General features: G+C 41.1%; 1 protein-coding gene across 3 annotated transcripts in view; it reads right to left on the bottom strand.

Annotated features, from left to right (window-relative positions):
• STXBP6 (syntaxin binding protein 6) overlaps window positions 1-12,716 on the bottom strand; it is a 257,098-nt gene that overhangs the window by 161,963 nt on the left and 82,419 nt on the right. The window lies entirely within an intron of this gene.

Consider the following 12,716-nt stretch of genomic DNA (forward strand, 5'->3'; position numbering starts at 1 on the left):
TAAAAGGGTATGTGTGTGTGTCGAAAGGGAGAATACTATGAATATCCTCAGAGAGATTTTTTCATAAAAATGGTGTCTCTATTTTCCCTTGAGAGTTTCTTTAAGGAAATGTAGAACTGACTAACAATTATTGTGAGAAAAGAACATTCAGGGGAAGTTTTGATATTTTAAATGCTCATTTATTCCTCCATAATGTAAACTCTCTCTTCAGGAGAAACACTCAGGTACTCAAAAAATTTGAGATAATTGCTTTCCACTGTAGGTTACAAGCAAAGCATTTATAAATGGCTCATTTTGGATGATTCTAAAAGTATGACTAAATCAGAAAAATCTGCATTTTCTTTTTGGGAACTGGGCTGTTAGGTGAAAGAAAAGACTCTGCTCATCACCAGATAAATTCCAAGGGAACTGAAAGACCATCCAGTAGCAATTTAGTGTGAATAATAGCAAATGAAAAAAAAAAAAGTAACAAATCAGGCTCCAGCTGGTATAACCCAGAGTGAAGCTTGCAGCCCAGAGTTCCAACCCAGAAAGTGAGTCCAAGCTTGTGTGAGCAAAAGCAGGATTTGCCCCAGTTCCCCCAGGGCTTCACCTGTGCCAATAGAGAGCTGTCTCCCACAGGTCCCTGCCCTCTAGGGACAGGCAGTCTTAGGGGGTAAACAGAAAGCAAAGAGACAAAGATAACCAGGCAAAGCTAAGTGCCAAGTGCCAGTAGATGACAGGGAAGGCCAGAGGAGAAATGTGATCAGGTTCAGGGCACAGTAACTAATTGGACAATCCGGCAACTTCACTGACCTTGTGGCTATTTATAATTCCTTCTGGAAAATTCTGCATATGGTTTAGCATGACTGTAATTGGCATGGGAATAGCCCCCTCGGTCATTCTTTCTCTCTAAACGATGGCTAACAGGAAAGAGATGGGCAAACAGGAACCTGATCTGGGCTGAATCGCTGCGTCCACGGGAGTTGGGACTAGCCTCTCCCACTTCTGCTATTTGCTTAACAGTGCACTTGACTGACCCCAGAGAATGTTTTGTTTTATTTTGTTTCCATTTTTCTTTTGATCCATGAAGATAGGTGTAGGAAAACAGCATCTCCCATTTCAGGGGCAGGAACTTGACTAAGCCAGTCCTAACTCCCCACAAAGTTGGGTGAAGAGGCTGGAACACAAGGATGTCAGCATACAGTATACCCAGCAATCCATGAATATTCATTGGACCAGAGTGGAAGTCTTCAAACTCTCAGAAACATAATGGCAGTGCGATGTCACTGGTATTCTAGTTTGGGAGAGTGGGGGATAATTTTGGAACATAGAGAATTAGGAGCAGCTTGGTTTAGAAATCGGGAGTCAGAATGATCTTGAGTTCCCTGGCAGGGGTGAGGACAAAAGGGGAGGGGAAAGCAAAGTTGAGAGGGAAATTGACAAAAGCATAAAAGGCGTCACAGGAAACTCCCAAGACAAATCCTATCATAGCCATACATGAATATGTTTTTTTAATTGCAAATGAATTACCTTTGTATGACAAGAACCAGTAAATGTTCCCATTTAATGACAAGATAACATTGCTCAAAAATCTGAGGACCTTCTATGTATCAGGCCTTACACATACATATACATACACACACACACACACACACACACATATTTGTGGTATCCTCAGTGCCTATGACTACAACACACTGACAGATGAAATGCTGATGATGTTCAACTCACAATACAACAGCAAAGAGAACTAACTTCTGCAAGTGGAAACTCAGAAAATCACCACCAAAAAAGAATGCATCTGCATGGATTAAAACTCTGCCTTCGTGCCCTGGCTGGGTGACTCAACTGGCTGGAGCCGAAAGGTTGCGGGTTTGATCATCAGTTGGGGGCGCTTACAGGAAGGCAGCCAATTGATGTTTCTTATATTGATGTTTTTTCTCTCTCTCCCTTCCTCTCTCTCTAAAATCAATAAAAGCATATCCTTGGGTAAGGAGGAAAAAAGAGAGAGAGAGAGAGAAAAAGAGAGAGAGAGAGAGAGAGAGAGAGAGAGAGAGAGAGAGAGAGAGAGAGAGAGAGAGAGAGAGAACAAAAACCCTTGGTTTCTTGGTTGGCTGCTATGGAGGATGTCTGCCAGGTCCACAGTGCCTTGCCAGCCGTGTCCAGAAGGAGAGCTGCCTTCGTTTGCAATCTCCCTAACCACCACTTGCTCTACCTTTGCAACCAGTCAAAACTAATCAAAACGAACATAAGTGAGTCAGCTGTGAAATTCCTGTTCTTCACAGTGGGCTGTGTGGTGGGAGAGCACACAGATGGAGTTTCCTTTTTAAATGAAATGTTTGGCAGCAGCCTCTGTTAAGAGTTTTCCAGGGCTTCCATCTGGCTTTAGTATTGGAACGCATACATGAAAGAATGGAAAAAGAAAACTGTTGGCGTGCTAAACCACTAGAAAAGCTGAAGTGGTTGATAGCACATCTTCTAAATCCTCAGATATTAAAATGCTTTGCCCAAGGAATGCTGTTGTTGTTGTTGTTAAGGAAGGGAGAGTTCGGTTTCTGGGACCTCGCCCTGCCCTGGAAAAAATTTAAAAAGTGTGCAGAGTTGGGTGTGAGATGAATCCTAATGGGAGACATAGCTCTGTCTCCAACCAGTCACCTGACCCTGGGCAGTGTACCTACCCACATTAAACCCTGGCAATTTCACTTGTAAAACAGAAATAACAGCACAGCCATATCATAAGGCTGCTATGAGGATGAAATGAGATCATACCCTGTTAATACCTTATACATTTTTGGCCTGTCCTATTCACACTGTTTTAGAAAGGACAAATATTACTAACAATGTTAACAGGAAGAGATCTAGAATCACCAAGGAAAATTTTATAAAATATAAGGCATCTACTTTTTTTCTGTTACACACTTGAGCAAAACAAGGTCCCACATGGCAGTGTCCCTATCAGGAGCCTCTCAGAATTTCCCTGAGGAATGAATTTTCTCTAAGACTCAGGTACATCGTTGACATTATCATTCTAACATGTGGCTTTCTTAACAGCCAGTTGTTGGTGTAGAAGACTGTCACCTCCCTCCTCTGTTGGCCTAGTCACCTCTAACTGCCCTCCCCTGCAGGGTTGATCGCCCCCAACTGCCCTCCCTTGCAGGCCTGATCCCTTTCAACTGCCCTCCCTTGCAGGCCTGATGCCTCTCAACTGCCCTCCCCTGCCTTCCTGATAACCCACAACTGCCCTCCCAGGCTGGCCATCTTGTGTCCACATAAGGGCAGGATTTTTGACAACATGGGGCCAGCCATATTGTGTGTTGGAGTGATGGTCAATCTGCATATTACTTTTATTAGATAGGATAAAGGCCTGGTGCACGGGTGGGGGATGGCTGGTTTGCCCTGAAGGGTGTCCCAGATCAGGGTGGGGGTTCCCTTGGGGCATGGGATGGCCTGGGTGAGGGGCCTGTGGTGGTTTGCTGTGGTTTGCCTGCCAGCCATGCCCCCAGGCAACCCAAGCAGAGGCACTGGTATCTAAAATTTATTTAGCATCTATAATTGAAACTTTGTAGCCTGTAGTGGAGGTGTAGGCCAGCCAGGGCTGCAGAAGCTTGCTTCCTCCATCACCCAGGGCAACCCTAGCCTCCTGCTCTTCCAGATCAGTGGCTGTGGCCATTTCTGTTGGAATTTATTTACCTTGTATAATTAAAATTTTGTACCCTTGAGTGGAGGCCTGAGCCCACCAGGGTGTGTGGAAAGCTTGGCTTCCTCCATTGCCAGGGAAACCCAAACCTCCCTCCTGCTCTCTGTAGCTGCAGCCATCTTGATTTGGGGTTAATTTGCATATTCACTCTGATTGGCTAGTGGGCATGGCTGGTGGGCATGGTTTGTGGGTATAGTGGAGAGGTGGTTAATTTGCATATTACTCCATTATATAGGATAGGGTGAATGGTTTTTATTTTCTTCTACATAATTTTCCAAAAGACTCATTTTCAGCAATATTTACTACTTCTATAATAAAAATAGTAACTATGTGTCATTGTTATCATTGTTTTATATTTCCTCCTTCACTACTAATAGTTGTATATATATCTTTTAGTTCAATGGACTTATTCATTTTTCTTGGATAAAAACTCTTGGAAAGTCAGCTCACCATCCTGAATAAACCATTTCTACCAAGGTCAAATTTCATTTGTCTTATATTCTTCACATCTCTATCTTTTAATATTTATAGACCTTGAGATGAGATCCAGCCTGAATTAGAAAGTGGATAAAAAGAATTTCTTCCTTATGCCAGACAGCTGACAATTAACTTTGGTTACCCTAATTCCAATAACAATCTATAAGGAATGTTCTCAAACACTCATAAATGTTTTAAGGATCCATTTGGATTATTAATAACTGAATTTCTCCCTATATGACATGTGTGGAATAAGAATGAACCTTGGTATAAAACTTCCAAGGGGGCTGAGAATCCTAGAAACACAGTGTCCAAAGGAACATTGAACTTGTCAACTGAATAAATTGAAGCCCAGAAAAATTCAGAGGCTTGACCATGTTAGTCAATAAGTAAGAGACTAGGAAGTATTTTTTTTTTTAATAAAATTGAGTGCCAAAGATATGTTGTTATGTCAACATAAGACAACCCAGAGTATAACTCCCAAAATAATGAAACTTCTCAACCTTAGCTTCAGCATAACACTTTCAAAACACAGATAACTTTCCCCATTACTCATTGCTGGAACCAAGTCCATCAGAATTTTGAAAATTTCTAGAAGTTATTCTAAGGAATACCCAGGATTGGCAACCACTGAGACAGGTTCTAAACTCCTAACCCACATCAATATTTTCCAGGGGGGTCGATTTACATAATTTATTTCATCAAAGAACATTCACAACTTTATTTTAAATTTAAAAATCAACAACTTTGTTCTCTACAAAATCATTTTGAAAAGATTAAGATTTTTCTGTTTTAACAAAATATGTGAATGAATGTATTAATCCCAAACATAAAGTTTCTTCATGTTCCCTCTATAAAATATTTTTAAATCATTTATGGACATGAAAGCTAGCATTATACATACTGAATTAAAACTGGATGGGGGATTATATTTTAAACATGAAAGTAAGAAATGTTCAATAGGTAACTAGCCTCTAATAATAAACTGATTTTAACATCTTAGTATGTTTCTAGTTTAGTTTTATAGACCTAAATATCATGGAAGGAACAACTAACTATAGAAATTGTTGTGAGCAGGGCTTACTTTACACTTTGAATTAATTAACAGTTCTGTTACAAATAATGTCAATGCCATAATCAGATAGATTAGTGAACCCTAAATTAAATATCATCTTCCATACAAGCAGCTATTGTGTCTATAGTCCGCAATGTGCCAAATGCTACAAGGAACTAGAACACATTGGCACACCAATCATATGGATGCATGCACAGGTTTATATGGTGCCTATTGCTTCTGTCTGAGGGTCCAAGAAGGCCTTCAAGGGTAACTTTTCATACCCACAAAGGATGAACTCACTAGTGTCTCTACATTTTGAAAAAGTCAATTTACTGATATATTTACATTTAATAAAATGGGCCAATTTTAAGTATGCAGTTTGATGAGTTGTGAAAAATGCCTAAATAACCAACTATACCTAAATAACCATCATCACATCAACATGTAGAACACTTACATTATTGCAAAAATTTCTTCATGCCCCTTTGTAGTCAATCTCCAACCCAATCCCTGGCAAACACCAATGAGCTTTCTGTCACTATAGCTTAAGTCTATTCTAGAATTTCATATAAATAGAATCACAGGGCATGTATTCTTTTCTGTTTTTTGTTTTTTTGTTTTTTTGTTTTTTCCACCAACATAAAGCTTTTCAGATTCATCCATGTTTCTGCATGTACTGGTATATCATTTCTTAGGGTAGTTTTGCACTACATAGATATAATATAATTTACTCATTCATTCACATCTGAGTTCTTATTTTTCATTATTATAAACCACAGGCCCAGTGCACAAAATTTGTGTACAAGTAGGGACCCTGGCCTATGATCAGGGCTGATCTTCCCCAGATATAGGCAGTCAGCCCTGGTAGCCTGCCCCACCCCTCACTGCCAACACCAGTCGCCCTGTGTGTGTGGGGTGACCAGCAGGGCAATAGGGGCCCTGGTCACTCACACCTGCCTTGGCCTGGCACTGTCCACATCTGCTGCCACAGACCTCCGATTCCCTGTTCCTCATTGGGCAATCAGATCCTGTCGGCTGAGGCTAAGGACCAAGAGCTTGTTGGGAGATCAGGGCCTGCAGGCAGGGGGCAGCTCCTGTGTTGAGCATCTGCCCCCTAGTGGTCAATGCGTGTCAAGCAACTGGTCATCTCGCTGTCAAGTCAATTTGCATATTGTGTTTTTATATATATAGACTAGTGGCCCAGTGCACAAAATTCATGCGGGGGTGGGGTGTCCCTCAGCCCAGCCTGCACCCTCTCCAATCTGGGACCCCTCTGGGGATGTTTGACTGCTGGTTTAGGCCTGATCCCACAGGGCAGTCGGACATCCCTCTCTAAATCCAGGACCACTGGCTCCTAACTGCTCATCTGCCTGCCTGCCTGATCACCCCTAACCACTCTGGCTGCTGGCCTGATCATCCCAACTGTACTCCCTGCTGGCCTACTCACCCCCAACTGCCTCACCTGCCAGCTTGCTCATCCCCAGCTGACTGCCCCCAGCCTGCTCCTCCCCAACTCCCCACCCCCCCCCCTCGCTGGCCTGCTTGACCCCAACTACTCCCTCTGCCAGCCTGATTGCCCTAACCACCTCTGCCTCAGCCTCAGCCAGAAGGTCTCCAAGACTAATTAGCATATTACTCTTTTATTAGTATAGAAGATGGAGGCCTGGTGCACAGGTGGGGGCTGGCTGGTCTGCCCTGAAGGGGGTCTGGACCAGGGTGTGGGTCCCCTTGGGGGATGGGGCACGCCAGGGCAAGGGCCCTGGGGCAGTGTGCAGGCCAGACACACCCCAGTGGCTGGCCTGAGGGAGGGGCTGAGGGTTGTCTTCAGGTTGGCCAAGCCCCCATTGGGGTGCGGGTCAATGCTGGGGACATGGTCAACCTGGGCTAGGGGTTGATGGCCATTTCCACACAGGCCACATCCCCATCAGGGTGCAGGTCCCTGCTGGAGGGCATGGCCAGCCTAGGTGAGGGCTGAGGGTTGTTTGCAGGCCAGCTACACCCCCATTGGGGAGGGCCTGGACAAGAGGTTCAAAACTGTTTGCACACACCCATTGAGGTGAGGGTCCGTGCTGAGGGTTGTGGCCGGCTTGGGTGAGGGGCTGAGGGCCACTGACAGGCTGGCCACACCCCCATTGGGGTTGGGGTCTTCACTGGGGGCAGGCTGGCCTGGGTGAGGGGCTGAGGGCTGTTTGCAGGCCATCAATGCTTCCATCAGGGTGGGGTTCCCCGCTGGTGAATAGGCAGCCTGGGCAAGGGACCTGGGGCCGTTTACAGGCTGGCCAGCTCCCTGATGGGGTCGGGGTCCCTGCTGGGGGTGCAGCAGCCTGGACCAGGAGGTCTGGCAGCCTGGTCGAGGACCTGGGGGTGGTTTGCAGGCCAGCTAAGCCCCCAGCTTTGTCCAGAAGGACATCTGGAAGGTCTCCCTGTTTAATTAGCATAGTTCTCCTTTATTGTATAGATAAGACTGTTATTAATTTCTATATACATGTCTTTATGTGAACATGTGCTTTTTAAAAATTTCTTTATTAACATATTACATATGTGTCCTTTTCCCCCCAATACCTCCCATCCCTATTCATGCACCCACCCCCCCTGTTGTCTGTGTCCATTGATTAGGCTTGTATGCATGCATATATGTCATTTGGTTGACCTCTCCCCCTTATCACAGTGACCCTTATTCTCCCTGAGGTTTGATGGCCTGATTGATGATTCTCTGCCTCTGGATCTGTTTTTGTTCATCAGTTTATGTTTATTTTATTTCACAAATGAGTGAGATCATGTATTACTTATCTTTCTCTGCCTGGCTTATTTTACTTAGCATAATGCTCTCCATCTCCATCCATGTTGTTGCAAATGGTAAGAAATCCTTCTTCTTTTACCACAGCATAGTATTCCATTGTGTAGATGTACCACAGTTTTTTAATCCACTCATTGGCTGATGAGTACTTAGGCTGTTTCCAAATCTTAGCTATGTTAAATTGTGCTGCTATGAACATAGGGGTGCATATATCCTTTCTGATTGGTGTTTCTAGTTTCTTGGGATATATTCCTAGAAGTGGGATCACTGGGTCAAATTGGAGTTCCATTTTCAGTTTTTTTGAGGCCTAGAAGTGGGATCACTGGGTCAAATGGGAGTTCCATTTTCAGTTTTTTTGAGGAAACTCCAAACTGTTCTCCATAGTGGCTATACTAGTCTGCATTCCCAACAGCAGTGCACGAGGGTTCCTTTTTCCCCACATCCTCACCAGCACTTGTCATTTGTTGATTTGTTTATGATAGCTATTCTGATAGGTGTGAGATGGTACTGCATTTTTGTTTTGATTTACATCTCTCTAATGATTAGTGATTTGGAGCACGTTTTCATATGTTTCTTGGCCTTCCTTCTCTCTTCTTTCAAAAAGTGTCCATTTAGATCAGTTGCCCATTTTTTGATTGGGTTGTTTACCTTCCTTTTGTTAAGTTGTATGAGTTCTCTATAAATGTTGGAGATTAAACCCTATTGTTGATATCACTGGCAAATATATTCTCCCATGCAGTGGATTTTCTTATTGTTTTATTGATGGTTTCCTTTGCTATGCAAAAGCTTTTTATTTTGATGTAGTCCCATTTGTTTATTTTCTCTTTAGTTTCCATTGCCCTAGGAGCATATCAGTGAAGAAATTGCTTCAGCCTATGTCTGAGATTTTGCTGCCTGTGGATTCCTCTAGTATTTTTATAGTTTCCCATCACATGTTTAAGTCTTTGATCCATTTTGAATTTATTTTTGTGTATGGTGTAAGTTGGTGATCTAGTTTCATTTTTTTGTTTTTGCATATATCTGTCCAATGTTCCAATACCATTCATTGAAGAAACTGTCTTGACTTCATTGTATGTTCCTGCTTCCATTGTCAAATATTAATTGAGCACAGGATTTGGGTCTATTTGTGGGTTCTCTATTCTATTCCATTGGTCTATATGTCTGTTCTTGTGCCAGTACCAGCTGTTTTAAGAACAGTGGCTTTGTAATATAGCTATATATCTGGGGCTGAGATCCCACCTACTTTGTTCTTCGTTATCAGGGATCAACTCTCACCACTCCTGTTCAACATACTGCTGGAAGTACTAGCCATTGCAATCAGACAAGAAGAAGAAATAAAAGGCATCCAAATTGGAAAAGAAGAAGTAAAACTGTCCTTATTTGCAAATGACAAGATACTGTACATAGAAAACCCTAAAGACCCCATCAAAAAAGTATTAGACTTAATAAATGAATTTGGCAATGTAGCAGGATACAAAATTAACACCAAAAAATCTATGGCATTTCTATACACCAATAATGAACTTACAGAAAGAGAGAGTAAAAAAGCAATCCCATTTACCATCGCATCAAAAAAAATTAAGATACCTAGGAATAAACTTAACTAAATGTGAAAAACTACAGGACACTGAAAAAAATAGATAGAGGAAGAAATAAACAGATAGAAGAACATACTATATCCATAGATTGGTAGAATCAACATCATCAAAATGTCCATACTACCCAAAGCAATCTATAAATTCAATACACTTTCCATTAAAATACCAATGGTATATTTCACAGACCTAGAACGAATTTTCCAAAAATTCATCTGGAATAAAAAAAAGACCCTGAATAGCTACAGCAATCCTTAGAATGAACATATGCTTTTATTTCTTATGGGTAAATGCCTAGGAATGCAGTTGCTGAGTCACACAAGTAGATATTTGACTTTAGAAGTGGGGAGGGATTCACACAAAGGAACATTAGAAAAAGACATTGGATATCAATGTCTTATATGCATATGTTGGCAAGCTTTTAAAACTGTGATATTCTTCCCCTTAAACACACACACATACACACACACACACACACACACACACACACACACAAACTATTTATACTGTTTTCAAAGTGGTTAAATATTATTTGCAGATATTGCACTAATTTATACAGAGTTTGCCTGTTCAAAATGGATAGCTGGTTTTCATCAACCAAGCCGTAGGAATTGAAAGGCTTGGCTTCCCCCGAAAGCATGAGGTAGCTCACTCATAGCAGGAAGGAAGCTGTCCTTCAAGGACTTTGCTCTCCCTTCACAACTTCCTACCTGAATTCATCTATAAAGAGGTCATCTTTCAAATGAGTGGGAGAAAAGGAGAAACTCAAAATCCAGCTGAGCCTTTTAATGAGGCTCCCTGCCATTTTTTCTGCCTGGAATGCTCTCTGCACCAACACCGCTATCTTTTCAGAATCCGCGAAGCAGCTCTGGGTTCCCCCAAGCAGACCAAATTTTCTTACACATGCCTTCATCTCATTATATTTTTCTTCGTTAACCTTTTTATGGCTAACGATTACATTTTTAACGAGTAGCTTATTAATGTTTATTGCTCCTTCCCCATGAAACAAGGTGAGCTTCATGAGTTTCTCTCGTATCTGAACGCCTAAGCACATAGAGTGGTCAGCACATAAAAAGTACTTAATATTTGAATAACTAATGAATTACTTATTAATAAAAACATTACATTATCAGAGATGTGAATGGTCTTCCTCTAAGTTTCACATAAGAAAATAAAGGTTGCTGCTTCTGTCTCAATGATAAGAAAAATAAAACTGCAAAAAAAACGTTTGGGTGTCAAAGTTGCCTGGCCTTCCCCTGCCTCCGTTTCCATGAACTCATCTGCTTAAATGTCAGATCTATTTTATCAACCTGTCCTCTCAAGATTCAAATACAGTAAACGGATGAAGACTTTCAGAGCAAAATATTTTCCTCCGATACAATGAAAGAGCAATTCGCAGTTTCTGACTTTAAACATGAAGTTTTTGGAATTTGTAAAGGAAATGCAGTTAGCCAGTCATCACCTCCTACAGCAGGGGACATGGTTATGCTGTTTCATGAGATGAGGTAGTTAACATCCCCATATCACTCTTGCAGGCTATAGGATCTGAAATATGCAAACAATAATAGCATGTGCCTCAAATGCAAGCAAAACTGCTAAATAAAATTAGAATCACTATGTGTCCATGCTCATCTCAGCCTGAACACAAAACAAAATTTATTATAACACATTTCTCTTTTAATTGCTACAAGCAAAAACTCTAGAATCTAAATTTAAGAATATGGAAAAAAAATTAAGACCTGAGTTTCAGTAACAAAATACTAGGAAGGTATTAGGAATGACTACCTTTCTTTCTTTCTTTCTTTCTTTTAGTCATTAGCTATGAATAGAGCCCCTATTATATGCCAGACACTAAAGGCATGCAAATGCCCTCCAACAGTAACCAGATTTTATTAACCTAATCTTTATTTGGGATTAAAAAGAGAGAGCAATATTTAATGAGGGTGAGGTCAATTTATACAAAAGCTTTCTTTTAACCATTGAGATGGCATTTTTACCTAAGGGGCTATGTTCTCATTTCATTTTACTTATTTTTATTTAATTATTTATTTTATTCCTCACCCAAGGATATGTTTATATTGTTTTTAGAGAGAAAGGACAGAAGGGAAAGAGGGAGAGAGGGAGAGAGGGAGAGAGGGAGAGAAGGAAAGAGGGAGGGAGGGAGGAAGGGAGGGAGGGAGGGAGGGAGGGAAACACCGATTGATTGCCTCTCATACATTCCCGGAACCCGAAACTTGAGATTTTTTAAAAGGTGGTAGTCAAAGAAAAGATGATGGTCTATATCTTGACCAAGAATAGAACAGAATAGAACCCGTGACTCTTTGGTGCATAACATAATACTGCAACCAACTGAGTCACATTGACCAGAGTTATTCTCATTTCAGTTTATACTAAGATACAGTCTTATTATTATCTTTACATGTACTATCTGGGAAAAAAGCTCTCTGTACCCTGAAATAAATTGTGATAAACTTAAAAAATCACAGGCTTAATTTTTTAAGCTAAAAATTAGTCCAAAAAAGTTTTATTCCCAAGCCACATTTAAGGGGAATTTTAAAAAAATGAATTAAGGCAAGCTTAATTCTTCCATTGTACAGTTACAAGAAATATCAGAAATATTACAAATGTCCCATAACTCCATGGAAAATTTATCCTAATTTTAGCTCAAAAAAACTTGATATAAATCCACAGTAAATCCCACAGATCTCTTACAATAACACAAAGAAAGGGGAAAATATAATCTAACAAAATACTAGACTTAATAGACACAGATGCCTTTCTGACAAGGAACAGCTATCAGGAAAAAGAGTGATCTATGAGCTCAGACTACTTCCTCACATCCCATAATGTGCCGATAGTGATCTTACGACAAACTATTACTGGCTATTGGCAACTGTTAAGAAAAAGAAATTCAATGAAATTCAGGCTGCTAATAAGGACAATTATCCAAATATCAGTAATTGTTCTAAAACAAAAATCCCGAAGGCTATCCCACATTCTGCCAATGTCCTAGTGAAGGAAGTATGGGCAAGCAACTGTGTCTCTCAAATCCTTTACAGAAGCTCTGAATGAATCAGAAAACACATGAAAATTGAGCTTCATTACCTTTCC

This window comes from Pipistrellus hanaki (assembly GCF_964339955.1).
Source record: "Pipistrellus hanaki genome assembly, chromosome: 1".
In the NCBI taxonomy this organism is placed as follows: domain Eukaryota; kingdom Metazoa; phylum Chordata; class Mammalia; order Chiroptera; family Vespertilionidae; genus Pipistrellus; species Pipistrellus hanaki.